Source organism: Podarcis bocagei, assembly GCF_964188305.1.
Source record: "Podarcis bocagei genome assembly, chromosome: 7".
Classification (NCBI taxonomy): domain Eukaryota; kingdom Metazoa; phylum Chordata; class Lepidosauria; order Squamata; family Lacertidae; genus Podarcis; species Podarcis bocagei.
Window position 1 is genome coordinate 69,895,243 of NC_138132.1, and position 16,815 is coordinate 69,912,057.

General features: G+C 47.4%; 1 protein-coding gene across 12 annotated transcripts in view; it reads right to left on the reverse strand.

Moving 5' to 3' along the window:
* Nucleotides 1-16,815, reverse strand: part of EPHB2 (EPH receptor B2) — a 128,882-nt gene that overhangs the window by 29,140 nt on the left and 82,927 nt on the right. The gene's annotated exons all lie outside the window — the stretch shown is intronic.

Below are 16,815 nucleotides of genomic sequence, written 5' to 3' on the forward strand. Positions count from 1 at the left end.
CCTGAATTTCTTGGGCCAAGTTCAAGGTGTCACTATTAATACTATAAAGCCTTTAACAGCTTGGGACCATTTTTCATGCTAGATCGCCTTATCCATACATACCCACTCGACCACTGTGGAACTGGCACTGTAACCAGCATTCTGCATTTGCAGGAAATAGATATTCTACCTTGGCAGCAACTTTGGAACTCCCTGCCTACTGACACCAGGCAGAAACCTTCACTGTACTCTTTTTGGCACTAGCTAAATTCATTTTCATTCATGCAAGACTACCTAGAGATGGAACTTTGCTGGATGTTTTAATCTAGTTTTTGGCCTACTGTTGTTTTTAATTGTTTTTGAAGGTTTTAAATAGCTGTTTTTAACTGACAATTTTATTGCCTTATCCTGTTTGTAACCACTTTTGTAGCCAGATGGGCGGGGTATAAATAATAAATTATGATTGTAAATTATTATTATTCCTTTGAGGTTTTGTAACAATAAAGCATTATATGAAACCATACCCTCCAACATTTTCCCAATGAAAATAGGGACATCCTATTCCATAATAATAATAGTAATGATTTTATTATTTATCTTTATAAGATATTTATTAAAGTTTCAAAGATAAAAAAGAAGTCACAATAGTAATAATAAGAACAAAAAAGAAGAATAAAAATAGAAAGAAGAAAATACAAAATACAAAAAAGTAAAAACAATTAAAAACAAATCAATCTTTCCATATCTTGTTTTTCATTCACTTGTTTCCCTGACCTCCTCACACCTCCCCTTTTTTGTATTCCAGTTCAGTAAGTTAATTCAGCAAATCCTTTCCCTCTTTGTTTTTATCTTAGACCTTAGTCTTGATATGTAATAACTGTATATTCTCATCTGTTAGCTGTCCATTTTTACATACTCCTTGTAGCATTACTACTAAAAACCCCTTAGCTTCATTCCAACATCATTCTAACATTCATTAATTTTACAGTATTTCTGTAGATAGTCTTTAAATTTCTTCCAATCTTCCTCCACCAACTCTTCTCCCTGGTCTCGGATTCTGCCAGTCATTTCCGTCAGTTCCATATAGTCCATCACCTTCATCTGCCATTCTTCCAGGGTGGGTAGATCTTGTGTCTTCCAGTACTTTGCAATAAGAATTATTGCTGCTGTTGTGGCATACATAAAGAAAGTTCTATCCTTCCTTGGCACCAATTGGCTGACTATGCCCAGGAGAAAGGCCTCTGGTTTCTTCAGGAAGGTATATTTAAATACATTTTTCATTTCATTATAGATCATCTCCCAGAAAGCCTTAATCCTTGGGCACGTCCACCAAAGGTGAAAGAATGTACCCTCAGTTTCTTTGCATTTCCAACATTTATTATCGGGCAAATTATAAATTTTTGCAAGCTTGACTTTATTCTTTATACCCTGCCAATCTGACTGGGTTGCCCCAGCCACTCTGGGCAGCTTCCAACATATAAAAACACAATGAAATATTAAACATTAAAAAAACTTCCCTATACAGGGCTGTCTTCAGATGTCTTCTAAAGGTTGTAATTAACTTATCTCCTTGGTGTTTTTTTTTTTTTTGGGGGGGGTCGCATGACTCCATACCCTCCAACATTTCTACAATGAAAATAAGGATGTCCTAAGGAAAAGCAGGACATTCCAGGACCAAACCAGAAACCGGGACAGCTTCTGTAAATCCAGGACTGTCCCTGGAAAATAGGGACACTCGGAGGGTCTGTAAAACTTGTCAAACAATAATAAAAAATGCCCTTGTGATGGGGTTGGCCTAGCTGAGCACATTCCTATTGACTCCTTCATGCATTTGGTAAGCGACAGGTACAAAATACCTGAGTAGGGTGTATGGTTGTGGTGATGGATGAATTAACCCCACAGCAACCAAGAGCCCAGCCCCTGAATAGTTTTTGCACTTGTACCTCATTCAAGAGTCCTGTGGTCAGAGCTCATTGATTGTGTTGTTGCCACAAAGGTGCCTCAGTCATTTCCCTCAAGTTTTGTTCAGAACTCCTGTCTGATCAGGTTGGGCTGCTGATTCTCCTCCTCAGCATCTCCCTTTACTTCCCATCCTTTGCTAACACAGGACAACTTTGTACAGCATGATGTGATCCAGGTCGGGTGCGGGGGGGTAGGTGGGGTGGGGGGTGGAGTTCTGGTGTCTTGGAAATGAACACTAATTTGTGGAAATGGGCTGTGCTATGCTCAGGGCAATTCATTACAATGAAACTGACATGTCTCAGTTGGGAACTGCCAGCCAACTGAGAATTGTGTCAGGCAAATGAGAGAACAAAAGGACCCTTTTGTAGCGGCTTTGTGGCCCCCACCGGGTGACAGGGCTAGATGGGGAGGGGAAGATTACCTAGTCCTGTTGTTAACTAGGCTGCGTCGCACATGTGCGATGTGTCTGAGTCAGGGATGTTGGCAGAAGTCCAACAACCCCAACACAAACCTAGTCCACCTACAGCTACCACTCCACGAAAGTTGCCTCTTAGTTAAAAAAACAGCAACATGGTGGCTACCAAGAAGCTGCCACCGTGGGGACACTGAGGTGCGTGAGAGTCTGCCTCTCTGATCTTCTGAACATGATGGGTAAGGACATTTGGAAATTTGAAAGCCTGGGTTGTCCTGATTCAAATGTCTAGGTAGTGGAGCATTCATGACCATGTTTGTCCTAGGACAAGCATGGAGAACGTTCTTTGATTAAAAATAAAATAAAATATTTTTTATTAATTTTTCATTAATAACAATCCAATGGAGGCCACATTAACACAATGCCAAATCACAATACAATCAAAAGAGCCAATTAAGCAGTTCCGAATTAAACATTTTTGGATGACTTCCCATGTTCCGGCTATCAGGAGTTGATATTATTCCTTGATCCTGCACCAGTTCTCTTAATTAGTCCAAGTTCTCCAAGCATGGAGAACCTTCTTAGCAGTCACATTCCTTTGGGGGAAACCTTTTGTGGGCTGCTGATGCCGGGTGGGGCCTGGTGGGGAAGTGGACAGAGCCCACTTTTTCCATCGTAGAATAGGCTAGGTTCTATACATTCACACACACATCCATCCAGACAAGCAAGAGGTATTACCAGTGTTCAAGAACATATCCCAGCCAGGCCAAAACACCTAAGGAGGGTGTAAATTAGGGCCAGGGAGGAGGGTGGCTGGGGTTGGCATGTATCCTAGGAAGAGTTCCAAAGGTCAGATAGAGAGGCTGGATGGCCACAATTGATCCACCTCTGCGCAGGGAGGTTGGGTGAAGACAACCACACCTCTGCTGCTATGCCAAGTTCTCCTTCTCTAGGTGGGCAATAGGGAACCTGTGCTGTTCCTGGCATTGGACTGCAGCCCCAATCATCCCAGGTTGGGGCTGAAGAGTGTTTTAATGCAGCAACATCTGGAGGGCCAAAGATCCCCCAATCACCACTCTGTTGTTGTTTAGTCGTTTAGTCGTGTCCGACTCTTCGTGACCCCATGGACCAGAGCACACCAGGCACGCCTGTCTTCCACTGCCTCCCGCAGTTTGGTCAAACTCTGATTTCCTTCAGAATGGATAGGTTTGATCTTCTTGCAGTCCATGGGATTCTCAAGAGTCTCCTCCAGCACCATAATTCAAAAGCATCAATTCTTTGGTGACCAGCCTTCTTTAAGGTCCAGCTCTCACTTCCATACATCACTACTGGGAAAACCATATCTTTAACTATACAGACCTTTGTCGGCAAGGTGACGTTTCTGCTTTTTAAGATGCTATCTAGGTTCGCCATCACTCTTCTCCCAAGAAGCAGGCGTCTTTTAATTTCGTGACTGGTGTCACCATTTGCAGTGATCATGGAGTCCAAGAAAGTAAAATCTCTCACTGCCTCCATTTCTTCCCCTTCTATGCCTTCAAAAAGGGAAGGCGTCCCAAAGGACTGCTTCAACCGCTCTGCCTCAACTGCATCCTGGGGCTCAATTTGCACCAAACACAAAGCCAGCATCTGCAGTAGCCACAACGGGTTCCTTAGCCATGATTGCCTGGTGGGTACCCCTAGTCCCTATTCATATAGGGACCTGGCTCATACAAGACCATTGGTCCATCAAGTTCATCCACATTGACTGGCAGCAGCTCTTGTCAGGGTTCCAGGAAGGAGACATGTGCTCTAGGACTAAGCTACAGATCTGCTTTGAGTCCTCAGAGTGATAGCTCGTTTTAGTTAACAAACATCAGGCTAGTGTTGGATTAAAGCAAGCCATCTAACCATTTTTATAAGGTATTGAGTTGGAGCAAAAATGCATAGCCTCTCCCCATATAAACTGGCCTGGACTTTGCATTTATCATCTGAGGCCTTTATGTGTGTGCCTCCTCCATGTGAGGTCCAGAGGCCTTCTCTGTTGCGGCTCAGTGTTTGTGAAATGCTCTCCCCAGGGAAGTTCGCCTGGAGCCTTTGTTATGTATTTTTAGGTGCCAGGTGAAAATGTTCCTCTTCCAACAGATTTTGGGCTGATTTTAAGTGGGTCTATGGGAAGGGGGAGTTATTGTTTTGCTTTAATTATTTACTTGTGTTTTATTCTGTGAACTGCCCAGAGATCTTTTGATGAAGAGTGATATAATAATAATAATAATAATAATAATAATAATAATAATAATAATAATAAAATAATAATAATAATATGGGAGGCAGTTAAATTCTGAGAATTATTTGAAATGGGAGATGTCTTATCAAGATGATATGTGGGTTTTCATAAGTCCACAGTCCCTGATGCAAATATTTCTGAGCCCAGAGATAAAAGTCTTGGTGACAACTCAAAATTTCATGAAGACATCAGGAAGAACATAAGAAGAGCTCAGCTGGGTCAGGCCAAAGGCCCATATAATCCAGCTGCCGGATTTCACAATGGCCCACCAGCTGTCTATGGGAAGCCTGCAAGCAGGACTTGAATACAACAGCACATATCCCCACTTGTGAACTGATATTAAGAAGCATCCTGCATCCAGTGGTGAAGATACCTATCATGGCTAGTAGTCACTGATATTTGTCCAACCCTCTTTTTAAGCCATCCGACTTGGTGTTCATCACTACATCTTGCAGGAGCAAATTCTGTGTGTGAAGAAGAGCTTTCTTTTGTCTTTCCTGGATCTCTGAACATTCAGCTTACTTGGATGTCCCTGGGTTCCAGCATTTTGAAAGAGGGAGAAAAACGTTTCTCCATTGAGAGTGTTGGAAGGAAGAATTCTGGACATGCACACACAACCAAGTGTTTTTGAGTATCTCAGAGAGCGACGTGAGCTGAATCACACATCTTTGGAGCTGAAACAGCTTTTCCCTGGGGGTCAGCAAGGTTAGGGGTTGGAGAGCAGTATCATGGCTTGGTTTGCTGCAGTCATGGTGTGTGTGTGTGTGTGTGTGTGTGTGTGTGTGTGTGTGTGTGTTTGTGTGTGTGTGTGTGTGTCTTTCCCAGCACATTTGCAGTGACACACTATGCTTGCTCCTGTCTTCTGCTCTGAGTACCCTGTGACCTGGATTAGCAGGGGTGAGGGTGGCTGGACGATGTGTGAATGGCCTTAGAACAGGGATTTGAACCTGATTGTTATCTGATCCTTTGTTTTCCTGAAAACTGCCCAGCACTGACATTTAAATGCTGATTTATTTATTTACTTTTTTAAAAAAACAGAAGCTTGTTTAGGAGAGAAAATGCTGGTCTGTCCAATTCCAGGCAAGGGACCACCCCAATGGGCTATTTCTCTACAATCTAATTGGTTCCCTCCACCCCACTTTTGCACAATCCATATGGACATAGGAAGCTGACCTATATTGAGTCAGACCACTAATGTATCCAGCTCAGCACGGTCTACACTGTCTGGTAGTGGCTCTTCAGGGTTTCAGGCAGGGGGGATTCCTAGACCTACCTGGAGATTCTGGGGGATGACACTAGGACCTTCTGCATGCAAAGCACACCCTCAAGACATGGGAAGCTGACTAGTCGTCTATCCGGATCCATATTGCCTACACTGACTGGCAGCAGCTCTCCAGGGTTTCTAAAAGGGACACATTTCAAGCCCAATCTGTTGATTCTGGAGAATGTGGGACCTTCTGCATCCAGGACAAAGAGATGGCATGGCCCCCCAGAAGTGGCTGAACCCACCTCAGCCCCAGGCACCATGGCCAATGACCAGAGAAGATCAGACTCTAGATACGCTGCAGCTAGTGTGAAAGAAACTACTGAACTGTGATGCTTCAGGGTGAAGCCATTAGACCATAAGATCTTGCTGGATCAGGCCAATGGTAAATTATTATTATTATTATTATTATTAGTAGTAGTAGTAGTAGTAGTAGTAGTATTTAAATTTATATATAGTGGTACCTCGGGTTAAGAACTTAATTCATTCTGCAGGTCTGTTCTTAACCTGAAACTGTTCTTAACCTGAAGCACCACTTTAGCTAATGGGGCCTCCTGCTGCTGCCGCGCTGCAAGAGCACGATTTCTGTTCTCATCCTGAAGCAAAGTTCTTAACCCAGGGTACTATTTCTGGGTTAGCGGAGTGTGTAACCTGAAGCGTATGTAAGCTGAAGCATATGTAACCCGAGGTACCACTGTACTGTCCTTTATCAAAAGATTCCAGGGCAGTGTACAGCATTAAAAACACATTACAGAACATCAGTTATAAAAACATAATAAAAAGCATACTGACAGACAGCCTAATAATAAAACGGCCATCATAATAGCAGTCCTATTTAGTCCAGCATCCTGTTCCCACTTTGGCCAACTCGGTGCCCGGGGGAGCCTGCAAGCTGGATTTGAACACAAGAGCACTCTCCCTTCCTGGGGTTTCCAGCAACTGGTATTGAGAAGCATTGCTGCCTCCAGAGAATAGCCGTCATGGCTAGTCACCTTGGATAGCCCCTCTCCTCCATGAATTTGCCCAATCCCCTTTGGAAGCTTCCCAAGTTGGTGGACACCATTGTTGGCTATTTGCAGATTAGTTGCGCTGCAGAAGGCATGCTGGGGAGACCACACGTTACAAGGAACGCAAAAATAACTTTTGCTAGGTTTTAATATGAGGGACCACAGGTGGCGCTGTGGGTTAAACCACAGAGCCTAGGGCTTGCCGATCAGAAGGTCGGCGGTTCGAATCCCCGCGACGGGGTGAGCTCCCGTTGTTCGGTCCCTGCTCCTGCCAACCTAGCAGTTCGAAAGCACGTCAAAGTGCAAGTAGATAAAAAGGTATCGCTCTGGCGGAAAGGTAAACGGCGTTTCCGTGCGCTGCTCTGGTTCGCCAGAAGCGGCTTAGTCATACTGGCCACATGACCTGGAGGCTCCCTTAGCCAATAAAGCGAGATGAGAGCCGCAACCCAAGAGTTGGTCACGACTGGACCTAATGGTCAGGGGTCCCTTTACCTTTACCTTTAATAACAAAAACAAAGACTCCTTTTACACTAAATATATCAATAAGCATGCCCCATGCCCCAGGGTACTGAGAGAGCTAGGTGCTGCTCTTTATATACTATACCCAACAGCTTAATTACCATACCTTAACAGCACCTGCTATACTGCTTCACAGCTGTAAAACTAGGTCACGTTATTTGCTCTGGCCCTTAAAGAAATACACATCTTGTGGAACAACAATGAACCTTCAAATTTAAAGAGACCATTCAACAACCATTGCTTCCTGATGGAGTGAGTTCCATAGTTTAACTAGTGTGAAGAAGTGTATTCTTTTATCTGTCCTGAGTCTTCCAACGTGGGCATCCCAAGGGTTAGAAAAAGTTGCTCTGAACTGACCAGATCAGCTAATACAGTGGTACCTTGGGTTGCAGACGTTTCAGGTTACAGATGCTTCAGGTTACAGACTCTGCTAACCCAGAAATAGTGCTTCAAGTTAAGAACTTTGCTTCAGGATGAGAACAGAAATCGTGTGGCGGCAGCAGGAGGCCCCATTAGCTAAAGTGGTGCCTCAGGTTAAGAACAGTTTCAGGTTAAGAACGGACCTCTGGAACGAATTAAGTTCTTAACCCGAGGTACCACTGTATGGGGAAGAAGTTGGGGAAAATGGAGGGATGGGGATGCAAGCCCCTCCCCTCCCCCCGTTGCTCCCCCCCCCCCAGCTGCAAGACACGAAGCAGACAAGCTGCCTCTCTTAAGCCGCTCCTCTCATTGTGGGTGGGTTGGGGAAGGGAGTTGGCGGTGGGGGTCAACTGACATGTTGTCTGGGACGATCCTGGACCACATGCTGGCCATGAAACCACGACCCGTCTCCAGTTTCCCCTTTCATGGCCTGAAACCCAGCCAGCGCCAATCCATTTTCACTGTTCCTCTCTCTCCGTCTCTCCCTCGCTCTGTGTCAGCTGCCAGGTCTGCGGAGCAAAACTGGTCCTCGCGAAGGGGTCTCCCTCCTGCCCGCCAACCCCCTGCCCACAATCAAAGGGTCTCCTTGGGCTGACGGGGCTCAGCCACCCGGCTTGGGTTACGTGCAGCAGAATCAGTCTCTGATCACAGTAATCCCCGTAACTTGTGTTGAATCGCAGGGGCGGCTGAGCCCACCGAAACCCCCTCTCTGTCCCCCCCCCCAAGAGCTCCGAGGAATGAGACGGGGCAAGGAGGAAGGACAGAGCAGCTGGGGGTCTTCCGGACTCCCCCCACCCCCAGCTCCAAACCTTCACTCAAGCGTTCTTCCCCCAGCATCAGGTTACCGTTGGCCACCATCAAGCCAACAGGGGAATTCTGGTATTTTCAATTAACGTCCGGCAGACACGGCTGTGCTCTGAGGTCAGGGTCAGAAATGTCTCATGGGAGGGCGGCTGCGTGTGGCTGGGGGGTGGTTGTGGGGGGAAAGGGAGGACACACAAAGCTGGACTAAGCAGATTCAGATATGAAGGCTTCCCTTATCACTGGAGTCGGAGCTTTTGGGGAAAATTCCAAGGTCAGGACGGATGGACCTGCTCACTTCTCTTTCTCTCGGTTTTCAAATTTTCCAGGCTTAACTCCAGTTCCTCCCAATTTTGCATTGCTTTTTTTTTTTTAAGACTGCATAAAAATTCAAGCACACTTACAATTGCATTTTCCTAATATGCACATTTGGGGGGGGGGCAAGGCATACATATTTTTGCAAGCCGTTTCTCCTAATTAAAATGCATTCACCATTAGGCACATTTAAGTGCTTTCCTATTCCCAAATAGATGCTGTTGCATACCGAGTTTGGGGTTGGAGAAAAGCAAAAGTCCAAACTTCCAAGGACAGCTGTTGTTTAGATTCCCCTGTTGGTTCTGGAAGCGTGAGTGAAAATGCAAACTAAGCCAATTTCCCCTCCATCCTCATTTCAAAGCCAGAAGTGGAAATAGTATAAGAAGAAGAAAATCTTCCTAATCACTTGACTTGTCCACATCAAATGTTATTCTGTCTTTGGGGCACAGAAGTGTCACGGCCGTGGGTTCAAGCCTCACGTTGGGCAAAAGAGTCCTGCAATGCAATGAGTTGGGCTAGATCACTCTCGGGGTCCCTTCCAACTCTACAATTCTACGATTCTATGAAATACTCGGAGAGTCCCTGTTCTTTGAAAGGGAGTTTCAGAGATGAGGGGCCCAAACTGAAAAGGTCCTGTTGCCCATCACACTCACCTTCTTCCAGATGTGGAATGGCGGGGGGAGAGAGATGGAGCAGGGACAGAGTCTTATCTCAATGGTGATAAGTGTTCTTGAAGGAGCAGGCAAATTTCTAGACATCCTTTTCACAAGCCATACATAGAGGAATCTGTGCACACGCACAACCCCACAGACTGTGATCTTATGCAACCCACAGATCAAGCCTTATCTGGGCATTCAAACACCACCAGTGGAAGTGTGGGGAGGGTATAGGGGGTCCCCTTATGTCTCTACCTTTTGTGTCAGCCCATTCCTCCTTCTTAAGTGGGAAGGTTTGAAGGTGGTTTCTGAGAGCTTTGGGATGAATGTTAGCATTGCTATACGTCTGGGAAATCCCCAACATGTCCTGTTTTGGGGGGCTTACATGCCCATCCAGGGGTGGGGATGGAGATTTTTACAATTGTAAGCAAATGCCCGGCTCAGGCTCTGTTTAGCGCTCAGAGGTAGCCTGAAAAAAGCTCAACAACTTTGTTCATCTGCAAATATGGCAACCCTACGAATGCGCTTAAAACCTTCAGCACAACCAGGTGTTCAGAGGCTTCAAATCACAATCAGCTGAGTGCTGCTAGAGCTAAGGTACCCAGGCTATTGTCTGCCAGGTGTCTTGGACAACAACTCCCATCATTCCTGGTTATCTGCAGTGTCTGATGGGACTCACAGTCCACAACATCTGGAGGCAAGCCCTGTGTTGGAAGCCCCATTCCTGTTTAGCATGCCAAGGTCTCCTCTAGGCCCAGGGACAATTTGGGACAGGGCTCACACCCTGCTTCAGGTGTTCACTTTCACCACATGACGTATGACGTGGACCTCGAAATTTCGATGCTGTTGCTTCCTACCCGATGCTGCCCGGCAGCCATGGCTGGCAGATGTTGTTGGACTCTGACTCCATCCCCAGACAGCATAGCCAATGGTAAGAGATGAGAACCTAAGAAGATCCTGTTTGATCAGGGCAATGGCCCATCTAGTCCAGCCTCCTGTTCTCACAGTGGCCAACCAGATGCCTGTGGGAAACCTGTGAGCAGGATCTGAGCACAAGACCACTCTCCTCTCCCTGTTTGTTTTCCGCAACTGCGATCCAGAAGCATTTTCCCTCCAGCTGTGGAGGCAGGACATAGCCATTATGGCTCATAGCAATCAAAAGCCCTCTCCACCTGGAAAAGTAAAGAAAAGGACGATGATTTTTACCACATGTGGTGGTCATGTGACAAAAGGAAAGAGTTTTGGGAATTGATCTATAATGAATTTAAAAAGATGCTTAAATATACTTTCCCAAAAAAGCCTGAAGAACTATTGCTATGTTTGATGGTAGAGGATATTAAGAAGACGGACCAAAGACTGTATTTGTATGCTAAGACAGCAGCTAGAGTCTTGATAGCCCCAAAGCGGAAAACACAGGAGATACCGACTGTAAAGGAGTGGCAGACAAAGTTGGTTGAGTACGCAGAACTAGCAAAACTGACACATCGAATTCGCAGTCAGGAGGAGACAAAAGTACCAAAAAGAATGGCGTAAATTTATGGTTTATATAAGTGAGAACTGTAGAAATTGGAAGACGTTAGCAGGACTGAAATAAATCTTATGTCATGGTTTAGTCGTTTATTAATGAAACTGTGAATTAAAGATTGGAATCAGAAAACCTGTGGAAGGGAAGGAGGAAAGTCAACGGCTCTACGGAGCATAAAGTAGGATACATGTAAAAAGATGTGATGTTTTTGTTTGTTGGTGTTGGTGTATTTAAAATGAAAACTTAATAAAAAGCATTTAAAAAACAAAACAAAAGCCCTCTCCACCATGAATTTGCCCAATCCACTTTTCAAGTTGCCCAAGTTGGTGACCACCCCTGTCTCCTGCAGGAATGAGTTCCATAGTTTAATTATGAGCTGCATGAAGAAGTGCATTCTTTTATCTACCCAGGAGCTTATTCTGGAACTCAGAGGAACTTATTGTGAGCAGAAGTTAGATTTTTCCAGGGGGGATTCTCCTCCAGGGCAGGGGACCTGCTGGAAGAGGGCAGCGTGGGCAGAGCAGCATGCCTCTGCACTCAGAGAAGACAAAAGTCTCGGCCTGCCTCAACCTCCCTCAGCGCCATCATTCATGATCGCTGCTGCCAGACCCTCTTGTTGTTGTTCGAGCTCCATGCTGGATGTGTGTGTGTGTGTGTGTGTCTCCCCACAGCTTCTGTTTCCAGCTGCTAATGATGAACATCAAGGCTGCCAGGCTGTGCAGAAAGCTTGCGAAAGAATCCTGCCTCTAATTACGGGAGAATTAGCGAGCAGACAGTTACTGTTTAGCGCTAATGAACAGATACATTAAGGAAGGCGTTGTGCCCGGGCTGGGAGCCTCAGCTCGACGCATAATAAGGCCGAGCCGAGCCGAAACACGCAGGGGGAGCAAAGGCAGAGCGGGAGGTTTCCCCGTCTTCCTCTCTCTCTCCCCCCACCCGCCTCCATCCACCCGCCTCCATCGCTACCCTCCCTGCCACCCCTTCCCTCCCGCCAAGGTGTGAATGTTCACAGTTGCTGCAATAAAGTCGCAACCACGTTGCTTAATTACAAGGGGTGAGATCTGAGCATGCAAGAGGCAGCCCTGACAGCTCGCCTGCTCTGGCAGCTCACAGAGGCAGCCCCAACAAGCGAGGGGAATTCAGGAGCACGTCAGAAGTTCGGCCTTTTGCAAATCCCAACATGCACTGACCAGACCCCCTCCCACACACATATTGCTTTCAACTAAGTCCTACTCAGAGTAGACCCACTGAGGGAAAATAGACCTGACTCATATCTATTAATTTTAATGGCCCTAGTTAGGCGCGATTTTGTAGATAATCTTAAGGCTTCGATCCTAACGCCACTTACCTGGGAGTAAGCCCCACTGAATTCAATAGGGCTTACTTCAGAGCAGACAAGGGGTTAGGATTCTGCTGCAAAGAGGTGTGGGCAGTGCCGGATTTACATACAAGCTAAACAAGCTATAGCTTAGGGCCCCACTCTCTTGGGGGCCCCCAAAAAATTTAAAGGAAAAAACAACAACTGGATGTCCATTTCCAAAATATAAAATAAAAAAATAAAAATAAAATAAAACCTACATAAAGCAACAGTGTTTTGTGTAGGCTCATAGGCGCCGACTCCATGGGGCCTGAGGGGGCTCGAGCCCCCTCAAAAATTTTTTTTGGGGGGCTCAGCCCCCCCAATAATCTCGGGCGCCCTTCCAGCAGAGCGCCGCCGCCGTCCCCCGCCTCCTCCCCACCTGCTCCCTCGCCAGCCAGCCAGCCAGCCGCGCGCCCTAGTCGGAGAGCCCCGGCCGTCCCCCGCGAGATTAGGGAATCCCCGGGGGCGGGGGCTCCTGCCTCGCTGCTTCGCAGCACCACCGCCACTGCCAAGGCACTGCCGGGGGGAATTTCCTTCCTCCTGGCGGTTTCAGCCCCCGCGAGAACGACCGGGTACCAATCGGCTGGCTGGGGGGTGTGTGGCTTGCCCTATTTAGGGCCGGAGCAGAGGGGGCTCGCCCTCTCTTCTCCGGCTAGCCCCACGTTTCCCGCATATCAGCTGTTCCGGAGCTGATTAATAGGCGCAGCACGCTCGCTCACGAGGAGGCGGCGCCACTTTATTTGCATATTCATGAGCTTATTTATTATTCATGAGCTTTCCCGCCCCCCCCCCCAATATTTTTTATAAGTCCGTGTCCCTGTGTAGGCTCCTATGATGAAAGTATCAGAATGTCAGGATCAGGATTTAAGGTATCCCCGAGATTACACACTTCCCAAATGTTCCAATGGAGTTATAATAATAATATAATAATAATTTATTATTTGTACCCTGCCCATCTGGCTGGGTTTCCCCAGCCACTCTGGGCGGCTTCCAACAAAGATGAAAGATACACTAAAATGTCACATATTAAGAACTTCCCTGAACAGGGCTGTCTTCAGATGTCTTCTGAAGGTAGATGTTTATCGCTTTGACATCTGATGGGAGGGCATTCCACAGGGTGGGCGCCACTACCGAGAAGGCCCTCTGCCTGGTTCCCTGTAACTTGGCCTCTCGCAATGAGGGAACCGCCAGAAGGCCCTCGGAGCTGGACCTCAGTATCCGGGCAGAACGATGGAGGAGGAGACGCTCCTTCAGATATACTGGACCGAGGCCGTTTAGGGCTTTAAAGGTCAGCACCGACACTTTGAATTGTGCTCGGAAACGTACTGGGAGCCAATGTAGGTCTTTCAAGACCGGTGTTATATGGTCTCGGCGGCCGCTCCCAGTCACCAGTCTAGCTGCCGCATTCTGGATTAGTTGTAGTTTCCGGGTCACCTTCAAAGGTAGCCCCACGTAGAGCACATTGCAGTAGTCCAAGCGGGAGATAACCAGAGCATGTACCACTCTGACGAGACAGTCTGCAGGCAGATAGGGTCTCAGCCTATGTACCAGATGGAGCTGGTAAACAGCTGCCCTGGATACAGATTTGACCTGTGCCTCCATGGACAGCTGTGAGTCCAAAATGACTCCCAGGCTGCACATCTGGTCCTTCAGGGGCACAGTTACCCCATTCAGGACCAGGGAATCCTCCACACCTGCCCGCCTCCTGTCCCCCAAAAACAGTACTTCTGTCTTGTCAGGATTCAACCTCAATCTGTTAGCCACCATCCATCCTCCAACCGCTTCCAGACACTCACACAGGACCTTCACCGCCTTCACTGGTTCTGATTTAAAAGAGAGGTAGAGCTGGGTATCATCCGCATACTGATGAACACCCAGCCCAAACCTCCTGATGATCTCTCCCAGTGGCTGCATGTAAATGTTGAAAAGCATGGGGGAGAGGACAGAACCCTGAGGCACCCCACAAGTGAGGGCCCAAGGGTCTGAACACTCATCCCCCCCAGCACTTTCTGAACACGGCCCAGGAGGAAGGAGCGGAACCACTGTATAACAGTGCCCCCAGCTCCCAGCCCCTCAAGACGGTCCAGAAGGATGCTATGGTCGATGGTATCAAACGCCGCTGAGAGATCCAGCAGAACTAGGAAACAGCTCTCACCTTTGTCCCTAGACTGGCGGAGATCATCAACCAGTGCAACCAAGGCAGTTTCAGTCCCATGATGAGGCCTGAATCCCGACTGGAAGGGATCCAAATTGGAGTTCTCCAATTATTATTTTTATTTTTTTTTAAAGGATGAAAATGTGGGTGAGTGGTAATGGTGATAGTCTGCTCCGCATGTGCCAGTTCAAATCCCACCTTTGTCAGCATGGTGTTTCTGAGACAAAGTGTAGTGTAGTGGTTAAGGTGTTGGGTTAGGCTCTGGGAGACCAGGGTTCAAATCCCCACTGAGCCATGAAACTCACTGGGCAATCTTCAACGAGGCACAGTCTTTCAGCCAAACCTACCTCACAGGGTTGTTGTGAGGATAAAACGGGGAGGAAGTGAATCATATATGCTGCCTTGAGCTCCTTAGAGGTTAAGGTGGGATATAAATGGAGCAAACAAATAAATAAGTGTATTTTGAGAGGAAATAAGTTTTAAAGAACGTATTTGAATACTTATTCAATTGCAATTTCTCTCTCTCTCTCTCTCTCTCTCACACACACACACACACACACACACACACACACACACACATCAGGTTAATGCAGAAGTGAGTCAGAATGACTGCTGCTAAAACCTATGTGAAAGTGGGGCTGTATGAGATGCTATTCCTGCTCCAAGTAGATCTACTGAAATTAATGGCTGTGATTGATTTAGGTCAATTAATTTCAATGGGTCTACACTTTGTGGAAGTTAGCTGGATGCTGGCAAGAGTTGTGGACAATCCAAACGTCCCGGGAGAAATTCAAGTGAGGAGAACTTTGTAACCATTCCTAAACATTTGCACAAACCAGCATAGTGTCATTTCTCCCTGGTGCTCGGTATTCTGAGAATCCCATATTTCCTGGGGGGAAATAAGGCTCAAACAGACAAGATGTTAGTCCTCAAGATTTTTTTTTTGGGGGGGGAATGCCTCCTTGGCTTGGCCAGCCTCTACGATACACCAAAGTGTGTGTTTTCTTGAAGCATGGGAATCTATCACCTGAATAACTGTTGTGAGCCTGTCAGTATTTGTAAATGCATGGTTGATTCAGATGTTATGATTAGGATTCTGCACACCTACCAAGCCATGCTATGTAAACAGAGGTGTGGGCAGTGCCAGATTTACATGCAAGCAGTGGCGTAGCGTGGGGGGTGCAGGGGGGGCCGGCTACACCGGGTGCAACATCGGGGGGGGGGGGTGCTCGCACTCGCAGCTCTCTGCCCCTACCTGGCTCACTCACTCTCTCTCACTGCAGTGCTGGCTGTGCGAATCCGATCCGAGCCGCTGGGTCGCCGCCCACTGTGGAGGGGGTGGGTGCCAGGCGTGCGGTGTGGAGAGAGAGTGAGGGACTATCTGGGGGAGGGACAGTGCAGTGGCCGCCCAGCGCAGCGCTGAGCGTGGGAGAGAACCACACCAGACCAGACCAGGCAGCAGCAAGAAGAAGCTGGCAGTGGCGGCAGGTTAGGGGTTAGGGGGCGCAAATTACTTGCCTTGCCCCGGGTGCTGACAACCCACGCTACGCCGCTGCATACAAGCTAAACAAGCTATAGCTTAGGACCCCACTCCCTTGGGGGCCCCCAAAAAATTTAAAGGAAAAAAACAACTGGATGAACATTTTCGAAATATAAGATAAAAAAACAAATAAAATAGAACCTACATACAGCAACAGTGTTTTGTGTTGTGTAGGCTCCTATGATGTAAGTAATGGGCCCTGCCTGCTAGCCTGCTCCCTAAAATATCACTATTAATATACTTCTTAATTGTATTTCACTATTAATATACTTCTTAATTGTATTTCAGTTCAACAATTACTTTGATAAAATACATATTTTGTTATGTGCAAATGGCTTTAGATCAGTGTTTCCCTCCCACGGCACACCAGACGTTGCCTGGTGTGCCGTGGGAGGGAGGCTGGCGAGTCGGGCGGCGAGAGGCGGGGCGGCGGCGGCGAGGAGAGGCCGCCCAGCGCGGGGCTCTCGCCGTCTGCCTGCCTGGCTGCCTGCGTGGCGCTGACGTCACGGGGCTGTAACGTGCCCCACATAGGCACACGCGGGGCAGCGAGCGAGCTCCCTCCCACATCCCATCGCCGCTCGCTTCGGCCGGCCTACTGGGCTGTCGCAGGCGGAAGGCCTGCGCATGCGCGAGGTTT